This window comes from Rhea americana, unplaced genomic scaffold (assembly GCF_003343005.1).
Source record: "Rhea americana isolate MKP2758 unplaced genomic scaffold, rheAme1 scaffold_1, whole genome shotgun sequence".
Classification (NCBI taxonomy): Eukaryota; Metazoa; Chordata; class Aves; order Rheiformes; family Rheidae; genus Rhea; species Rhea americana.
The window spans coordinates 15,564,528-15,574,962 of record NW_028185038.1 but is presented as its reverse complement, the minus strand read 5'-3'; positions in this window follow the sequence as shown (position 1 = coordinate 15,574,962).

Here is a 10,435-nt window from a genome sequence, read left to right as displayed (position 1 = left end):
TGGTACCAAGCAGTCAGCATTTTGCACTGTGTGGTATGGAGAGGAATGGTTATTTTCCAATAAATAGTACATTTTCACTAGGGACCAAAATCATTTGAAAATCCCAGTTGAATTTGCTGAAGAAATATGTGACCAAAATAAATAMAGGAAATGCTTTAAAGTCAGGGCATGCAGGTATTTTCAGGGTAAAATGTTTCCTTTGTGGAAATAACTAAACATTCTGATTTGACTTTTTTTAACCTGAAGGTTTTTTCATTTCAAAATGGCATTTTCTTTGAAGGATTGACCTCATTTAGAAAAAAAAAGACATAAAAAAGAAATAAAAATGTTTTATATGACTTCCAAACGATACTAAGCATTTCATTTTTGACTGAAGAAAATGTTTATGGCTGACCCAAGTGACTTTTTTGTTTGTTTCGTTRAAAACAAATGAAAACTTCCAAATCTGTATTTTGCTTTGCTTTCACTTTGTCTTTTTTTTTTTTTTTTTCTCCGCACTTATTATGCTTGGCCGCAGCACTGGAAAATACAGTAAATAATTACTCAAGTGAATCACTGCTGGTGACCTCTTTGAAAATGCTCTTGGTGATACAGCTCAAAAAATCGCCCACCTTTAACTTCTTTCCTTAGGTCTGAGCACTTGTTAATTAAGCATCACCACTCAGTGCGGAGGTAAAGGATATTATGGCGAAATGAACGCAAAATGTTGTGTGACCTGGCCAAAGATATCAGGATAATCAGTTTTCAGAGCAAGAAGAGAACCTGAGGTTTCTRGAGTGTTTCCTACTCAAACTAGGAGGCAGTTCTGCCTCGCTGATAGTAGTTATCTGTCCATGAGCAATGAGGTCAGTAGCCCCATCACTGCAGGGTCTAGGTGCTAAATCAGGAGAAGAAATAACATTTTTTTTCTATGGGTAAATGACAAGTTCCAAGTCCCGGTGATGTCTCACCTGGGACATTTCACAGAAGGTATAAATGCACCGGTGCAAAAACAAAACAAAATAAAACAAAACAGAACTTATGTGGATATGCAACTCAAATAAAAACCACAGCTTTGCCTTCCCCATCCTTGCGCCAAAACTATGTTGAGGTTTGAGAAAGCYGATTTATATTTTTGTGTTCACTCCTCCAAGGTAGGACAAGAGGCAGGATGTGCTGAAATACCCCAAAGGGCCTCCTGGTCTGGAGGGGTTTCCAGCGYGCTTCTGCAGAGCCCAGATCAGTTCTTGTTTGTGATAGAGGTTGGAGGTGGGGCTTCTCTTGCCGTATGAAACCTTCACCTCACCTCGACGTCCTCAGCTTAGAGGGGGTTTGAAGGCTGGCTCTTTACTGTGGGTGACTGACAGCGATCCTGGCTGGAGGATGTAAGAAGGGCAAAATAAAATCTGCACTCCTAACAACCAATTTTACAGCTGATCCCGGGCACTGTTGAGAGCCTTTCTGAGACTGAAGTGAGCTGCAAAACTGTCCGCTCTCACTGAAATGAGCTTGAATTTGAGAACTTGACCCTGATCCTGAAACAGAGCAGAGTTAGGCTGGAGGATAGGGACTGGCCGTGGGGGAGTCAGGGAGAAAGAAGCAAGACAATTTAATAGGAGAATTACAGGCTTTTATTTGCATTGTTTCTTTTCCCAAGCTCCAAGCTTTGCATAAAGCTGTCTTTGTTAAAACATGATGTCGGGCTATGGCATTGGATTGACAAAAAGGYATTTATACCGAGGTTTAATGCAGCCCAGAAACAAGGTGTAACTGCTTTAAATGAAAATCAAGGGGAGACAGCCTCYCAGGAGCCTCCAAGTTTAAACAAATTAGGAGAAGTGTTTCTCCAGTTAAATTGGAAAGGGTGTGCTGCGATCCAGAAGAATGGCCATGAGTTCGCTGTGTTCACACCRTCTTGGGTATTGTAAGGAGCTTTCTTGTGAAACTGTTTGCCAAACCAGGAGTCCTAAATTGAAATGTGTTGACAGAAAGAATCTTGTTCCTTATTTATAATTTAAATACATCTTGAGGCAGGTTATGAGATGATGCGAATAAGTCGCAATCCACCCTCCTTCCTTCTTCTCCGCATCCCGATGCTCTCCCCAGCGCTGCCCGGGGCTGCCAGAGCGCTCGGCTTTCTGCGTGCCAGCGCTGGGCACCGTCCCCTCGTCCTGCATTTCAGAGCGGCAGGAGGGTGCAGGGAACCTGGCAGGATCAGGCCCTTCACCTCATGCAATCCTCTGACCCTGAGGGAGCCCACACACAGATTCGTACCATAACAAGTAGCAAACAATTTCATTTCACTTGCAGGGAGGGAGACGAGCACTTTGAACCAAYGAGGCATTAAATCAGGCCTGCCAAATACACCTTGATGTGAGGACTTTATGCCAAGATCAGTCTATCTATCCATATAACCTTTTATATTCCAAGCTCTTCCCRCTTATCTATCTATCCATCTCTCTCTCTCTCTGTATATATCTTCCTTATTCCAAACTAAGTCTGTCTTTCTGTCTGTTAATCTGTCTACTTATTTTGAGGGCTGCCATCAGGATAGTGTCTATTATGGGGTTTTACTATGCTGGTAAGGACACATTGAAAACTTTTTAACAAAATAATAATTGCATGCAAATCAGGTTGGGACCCAGTTTAGCATGACAGTATGACTGAAATGAATTAAAAATTAGGTGTTTGGTAGCAGGTTGTATTGTGTAGTGGTCAGAGCAAGAATTTGGGGGCTTTGAGTTCGACTCCTGGCTTGGCTTCTGGTCTGCTGGGAGTTGTCTCCTCGCTTAGGTCTGTCCTGAATCCCTTGTAATCTCCCTCCTGCCCTCAGAAGGTGTTTCTCCTCCTTTTCACCTTTCCAGGCCTGCTGTGGGCGTCATAAGTTTCTGTTTTTGGCTCAGCAAAGTGACCTATGGGCTTTGTGGCATCTATAGGTGTTCTGCTTCTCCTCCCCTTCCCTCTTCTTTGTCCCCATGTTTTGCTTTCTGTATATAGTAAAACACACGCTTAGCTTACTTGGATTGTATTCACATGTATTAACTTCTACAGCCTGCAGCAAATGATGAAAACCCATCCTGGTACGGAAATAAAAGTAGCTGCACATTGGCTGGTAGAGGCAGAGGAAGAGCTTCAATGTACACAAGGAAATGGAACCTCTAATTTGCATAAGACTAGACTGTGCTAATTTGCTAAGTGAATAGATAGATGAAAAACAAAAACATGCCTCAAAGCTTGCATGCATGGTTTCTGCAGAAGCCAGTGCCCCAAAGGGGTCGGATCCCAATGAGAAGCCAACAGAGCTCACTGGCTTCTGCTGGAGCTGGTGCTGATCGATGGGTGCACAAAAAGCAAATGGTCACCGCTTGCATGAAATCACAACACTTGTATTTGAAGAGTAGCAGGGAGACACCTGGCACTAGTGATGATGTATCCAAGAACAAAGGCATGATTCCCCAAATCTCCAGAAACCTAGGATTAATGTTCACCACCTTTGCTGGTGAGGCACAGAGAGAGGCGGACAGGAACACGCTTTCATTTCCTCTCCTTTCCCAGTGAAGTGATTGCCACTTTCATAGACAAAACTTATATTTCCTGAGGGAAATGAAATCATTGGAAGTCTTCCCTCTTTGTTATCTATGAAGGAGACAGTCTTCAGGTCTGTACTCAAGAATCATAATCGTCTCCAGCAGCAAAGACAGAGAGACTTGGTATTTACCATYGCATGTACAAACACACAGTTATAACGTATACACACACACACACACACATATATATACATACATATATAGGTTAATATGCATATACATATTTATATAAATCTGACTGAGTAGATTTTCCATGTAGAATAAATACCTGGAATCCTCAGGATCAGACAGTTGGATGCAGTACACTTTTGCTAAGCATTTGCTATTTTCTCCACCAATTTGATTTATTTAACTAACAATAAGGAGTGATCTCAGAGCAAGAAAAAAATAATCATTTCTCGATGCGAAAAAGCTCTAAAATAATAAATGCCAAGGGCTCGCTGAGATGAAAGACCTGAGGTGGTTGTTCTGGAGGAAGGGAAGCTGCTTTGTGGAAGTGCAATAATATTTTCCTTGCCTTAAGACTATGAAGGCTTTTCTGTTCAAGCTTTCCCCTTGAGCTTTAGCAGGATACGGCCGTGTTATTACACCTTTGATAGTGCACAGCCAGGCGATAGCTGCATTAGCAGGTGTGTTAGGGGTTGCACTGGAACTTTACAGTCRGGGCTTGTTTTCAGGAATCCGTTTGATTATGTCTTTAAACAGTACAGCTAGGTGGCAAGAGGCAAGAGACTGCCGCAAACTGGTCCCTGTAGACAAGGTCCTGGGTGGTTCAGAAACACTGCAACTTTTCCAGACGGAGGCTATGTGAGCCCCCCAAGTTGCTAAGCTGGGTATCTACAAAAGTTWTTGCCATTGCTGCCTGCCTTTGGCCTGGCTTGCTGCTGGCTGACACCACTGAATGTGAATATAGTAGTCATGATTCTTCAAGTCTTGTTGAAAGGTGTCTAAATGCCTGCTGATGGACATGGTACTGGGACTTGCAGAATGGAAATAAATATAAAAATTTCCTAGAAAAATAGCAAATGCAGTATATAGTGTGAGAAGGAACTTGAGGGATGAGGGAAGTCAATCCATCTCTCTCACTTGACGGTGTTTGAAGACACGTTCAGTGATACTCCTTATGGGCTAGTATTTAACAGCAGTTCTTAAAACCTTCTTTTCCTGTGATTAATACACTTACCATTAGAAATAATTCATTTCATCTTGTCTGATGTCTCCCAAGGAAAAACACAAGACTTCATAGTATCCCTAAACCACCAATTACTTACATGGCAAGCCCGGGAGATCACAAGTCGCCCTTCAGGCAAACAGTCGTCCCCCTTTATGGAAAGTAACAATTTTATTTTTGGATAACTGAAAGTGGAGGACCATGAGTGAAGCACTCAATTTGTCAGAGAAATGCCGACCATTTTGTAGCTGAGAATGACTGTGAAGGCATCTCCTCTGCCAGCAAACCACAAGGGAAAAATACAGAACTATCAAAGTGGTTCATGAGCTGAGATATCATGCTGTGCGTGCTACTTTTCTACTAGGCATTGGCAGTCCTCTGGTTGTCTACCATACGGGATATCCAAAAGCAGTGAGATATGGGCTCTGAATGTGAGCATAGGCTGAGCTAGAACTAGAATCTTCTACAGGAAGGGATGTAAGACTTTGTTTTGTGGACAATTCTATGGGTTTTGCGTTAGATACTTCATATTTACCTATTTCATGAGCTATGCAAAAAAGATAACAGGTGTCTTTGCTCTCATCAACCCATCATATTAAAGAGTGCATGCATTTATATAAGTGACTTCTGTATGCCCAGGTTCTGTATGTCTCCTCTGGCAAGGAGCTCCTAAGGAGAGGTGGCCCTTGCTTGTGAAAACACTTGCTTGTTTTCCTGGATATGGTAGTGTTGYGTTATCCTTCTTGTCATGATGTAAGCATGTGCTGGAGGCAGTGGGAAAAGCCTATTCTACTGATTTTAATATATTATATTACTGGCATCCTGTCTGTTTTTTTTTGAAATAACTCCCTAATTACCTACTGACCACAACAGGGATCGGTAGAACTGTAACCCCTTTTGTAGCATCTTATTCAGAATCTCCTTCAAGTTCTGAGGAAAATCCAACATGGAACTGGATGGGAATTTATTTCTCTGCATGGCCTGTTCCTCACTGAGTGGAGACTCCCCTCCCTTTGAGACTTCCTTACTGTCTGAAGCTGATTATATTATTTTTTTCATTGCCCGGCATCTATTCTATTCCACCTCTTAATATGAATTGCGAGTCCTCTTTTGTGTGATCYTTCTCTCCTTTCTTTGGTCTTTCTTCCTTCAGGGGTGGCTCCCAACACGAAAGCTACTGAAAGGTCTCATGCGTCTCTGGCTCAACCACTGTTATATATGTATATATAGGTATGTTGGAGTATTTGGAATAAGTGTTTGGGGCGGGGGGTTGACTGGCTCTATCATCGGCCCACTTCAGGGTACAGTTGCTGAGCTGTGTCCCTGGAGGCTGAATATGCCGGGGCAATGAGCGCTTGTGGAAACAGCCGCTGATTCTCCATCTATTTCCCTGGTTCTTGTCATACCTTCTTGGAAATCTCAGAGGGTTCAATGCCTGCACACCCAACGTTGTATCCCTTCTCCAAAACATTTCTACCTACTCCAGGCTTCCACAAGCTCTTGCTGAGGCACCCAGTTTGGCAGAGTCCTCTAAGCCATTTTGTAGATCTTAATGATTGCACAGCCCTCATTTTGAAGGCTCCCCGGTGTTTGCTTCAGGTATGCCAAAAAGCGAGGGTGCGGTACAGGCTTCGGTTAGTTGGCACCCACTGACTTGAGTCAGTATTTTCAAGCCTTCAGTTTTGCAGACGGTGGAACCTGGAATGCTGGCTTCACTCACGATCCTCCTCCTCCTCCTTCCTCCTTTCATCAAGGTGGCTGATGCACGAGCATACAGAATGCTGATGGGAGCAGCTGTGATAGAGACCACCTTGGCTGGCAAGGTGAGACCTGAGTGGGAGCAGAAGCAAGACCCAGATGGCGAAAACAGCCTAGTGCTTCCTCACACCATAAGAAGGGATGCTGGGCCAAGCAAGGCACTCAGCTCTAATAGTGGACTGTGAGCTTGAATCATACCACTTGGCCAAGCATGATATGATAACTATCTAGAGCTGTCTACATACGTACCAGGTTATCTTGGCGATACAAAGTGTGGAAACAACAGTAATGAGATAATACAATGCCATGGCTATGTATTGTAACAACTAGTTATGGGGCAAAATTGAGTTCAGGCTGAACTTATGCATCAGAAAGAACCTTCCTTACTGTGAGACCTTGTAGAGGGTGAAGCAGTTGTCATAGCAAAGCGGAAAATCTATCATGGTGCTGCTAATATGGAGCATTTAAGGCTGGACTGAATATGAGGGAACATACCAATCCCACCTTGTCAGCCTGCCTGATCCAGCCTGCCTTTCTCCCCTTTCCAAAATATTATATCTCACCTGAGATCACGCAGATCGCAGTGACAATAGATTGGAGAGACCATATAACCTGGCCTCCAACCAAGGCAGGATTCTTCCACCTGCCCTGCCTATACCACACACAACAAAGAGATGGCTGTTAGTTCATGATCACTTTTCCCCCCGTTTTTTAATCCTGGAGTAAACACTACAGCTACAGAAAGGATGGTATGCAGAYGTGGGGCTAGGCCTGGTTCCCACTGCAATGGTAGGAATGGGAATTCCACTGCAGGCTAAGGGGAAGGGAGAGCCCTCCAAGCGAATGTAATGTGGGAGGTCTAATTCCTGCCATCCCAGGCCTGATTTGTAGGCAACAGACTATTCCACTGGCTTTCACGATGGCTTTTATATCTTAGGTTTGTTGGGTTTTTTTAACATGAAAGCAGGAGTGTGTGGATTTTGCAGGTAAATTATAATGAAAGCTGATGGGTGCTTGTGTAGGCTTGTAGAGGTTTGTGCGCAGAAAGCAAGTAGGAGCTGGAGGGAATAGCTGAATGCCCAGGGAAGGTTTAATTAGCATATAGTGAAAAATCTAAAGGTTATACCTAGCTCCAATTCAGTGAAACACAAAAAAAAGACTGTTCTCAGAACATACCCTAGCAGCAAACCATGTCACACCTGATGCAATGTTTTCCTTTTGGGCCACCCACCTCCAGGACATGATTATGCAGTGAGAAAGCAGCAATGCTTTGCACTTTCTGTTATCATGGTCCTTCTTAATTATACATGTGTAAGCGTTCAGACATGGCTGCAACGAGCATGGTACACATCCAGAGGAAGCGAGATTCATGTGAAAATCTCCTAATGCTTGGCAAGTGTTTATTAACTCAGTCTCCCAACATGAGGAAAAGTATGTCGAAACTCATTTTCAGAATTAATTTAAGAAAACAAACTTAAGCAAGCAAAGTGACTTGCTCAAAGCCAAAGAGCTCTTTGGTGTGRAAGAGCTTGCCTTAAAAACCCAGAATAAGAGATTCTGTCCTTCATCTGTTCACTTGAGGTCGTGTTCCCATGTTGCTCTGTTTCTACAGAGACTTGAACAGAGGGGTCCCACTCTGTGACTTAGGAGCTTGGTCCAAGTCCAGAGAACTGTGTTTCCATGATTACTCCTCCTTTACGTAAAATGGCCCTTGTACAGGCTCATCTTGCTGAGCCGTTTGGTGCTGTTCCTGCATCTGACTGCTACCACAGGGTAGGACTGCTGGATCACTTTTCCACTCTGTAAGAAGATGCACTTTCTTAGGATGTGTGGAGGCCTGGCTAATTTCAATAAGTCGTCTGCTTGAACAAGAGCTACAAGCTTAGATCTACGGAATGAATATTAGCATTAATATTCATTGCAGTAGTGTGTAGAATTCCTAATCAGTGATCGATGCTCTAATGCCAGGAAACAGTAACTGTCCTCAACAATCTCAGACCTAGATACACCAAGGTGTAACTTCCAGTTATCTGCTGGCTTCCATAGATTTTAAAGAGAATTCGTAAGTTGGGAACAAAAGTAGCTTCTCAGACCTTGGCCTAAATCTTTGCAATACAACACCCTTCCTCCTGTCCTTYCTTTTGTCTCAGTACAAAACTACTCTCCATGTCAAAAGCTCTCCAGATGAGAACCAGTGATCCCATGCATGCTTCATATTTCAGGATCAAGGTCTCTATTAATGACAAGGCTCAACAATGGGACAAGACCTACAAAGAGAGGGAGAAGGAGGTGCCAAGGGTTTCTTGTGATTATGCGGTTAGTGTGTGTTTCTCCAGTCTGCAATAAAAAGGGAAAGAAAACCAGCTAGACTACAACAGGCATCCTTGTGTGGCCTCCAAACTGCAGCATCATTCACAGGCTCACTTGGAAACCCTTGCGAAGTTTTATTAACATCTACTTCTCCATGAATACCCATACTTCATGCGCAGAAACTCAGCTTCACCTCCCTCTTCTACCTTTTTTCTTCCTTGTGTGTATGCTGATTCTGTCCTTTTCTTTCTCTTTTCTCGTGGTTGCCTAGTAGCTAGTAGTTCACATTCTGCCTTATCAGATTGTGCCTAGTTACAATCTTTCTGTATGTGCCAAGGATAATACACTGTAAGAGCATATGGAATWTTTTAGTGGGCATTGTTATTTTTTTTCCCTCTTTTTGCATTTTTTTAGTTTTAATCCTTGCATATATTTATTGCCATTCATATTGTCTTTTGTCTCTGACAAAAGCTGACATCCACAGCCTGAGAGCTATCAAAAGAATTATGCAACCTGAGGAAGGCAGTTTGATGTTTTGGGGGCACTTTTCAGCAAAAAAATGAAAAAAAAAAAGATTGCATCCACTCTGAAGTGAATTCATCCCTCCTTACTCTGAGCATCTGGCTAAGAAGCCTGTGTTCAGACCATGTAACATTTGAATGGCCATTTGGAGCGGCCAATGTTCTCCCCAGCGGCAGTAGAGAACCAGCTAATGTAGCCTCTGAAGTTCAGGTTGTGCAGCGTTTCTAGAAAGAGCCATGTATGTAGAGTGCTCTTCTGGTTCTGTTCTACCGCACTGGCTTTATTTGATGGGACAAAAGGGAAAGACAATGATTATTCTTGATTCCAGCTGAACTCTTCCTTAAGCAGCGGCAAAGGAAAGCATGCTGCTTTTGGCAGCACGTGACACACGAGCTAAATGAGTGGTGCAGGGTTGACTGTTGCTGGGCTCTTTGCAAAGTTGTTCTGATCTGCAGTGTGGGTGCACATCAGTATTTCACAGCTAGGGTGTGAGGAAAGGGGAGTCAGCTACATTTCTCTCGTTAACCTAACAAGGCTCCCTATCCTACGGAAATTTGGCTTATGAGATCATGTTCTGTGCAGGGATGTATGTGTGTGTCTGTCTGCCTGGTAACTTTAGAAGCCATTAACCAAATTCAATCAAATTTGACAGCAGGGTTACAGATGTAAAGATATGCAGGTTTGGTAAGTTGTAGGAAAACAGATAACTGGCTGGAGTTGGAGGTTTTGTTGAAAGAAAGGCAGCAGTATGAGGTCTGTCCTTGTTAGACATTAAAGAATCCACACAGGAATGACGTTATAAATGCCTTACCTGTAGGAAAAAACTTTAAGAAGTTTATGCCATATCAGACACCACAGAATTCATTGCTTACTTGAGTTTTCTCTGTGGCATCTAATAAGTTACCCAGGTTTAACTAAATAGTTTTTTCTTTCTTCCTTTCTTTCTTTTGCTTGCTTTCTCTCTCCCTTTTTTTCTCTTTCCTTCTTTCTTTCCTTCTTTTATATTTCCTTACTCCTTTCCTTTCCTTTCCTTTCCTTTCCTTTCCTTTCCTTTCCTTTCCTTTCCTTTCCTTTCCTTTCCTTTCCTTTCCTTTCCTTTCCTTTCCTT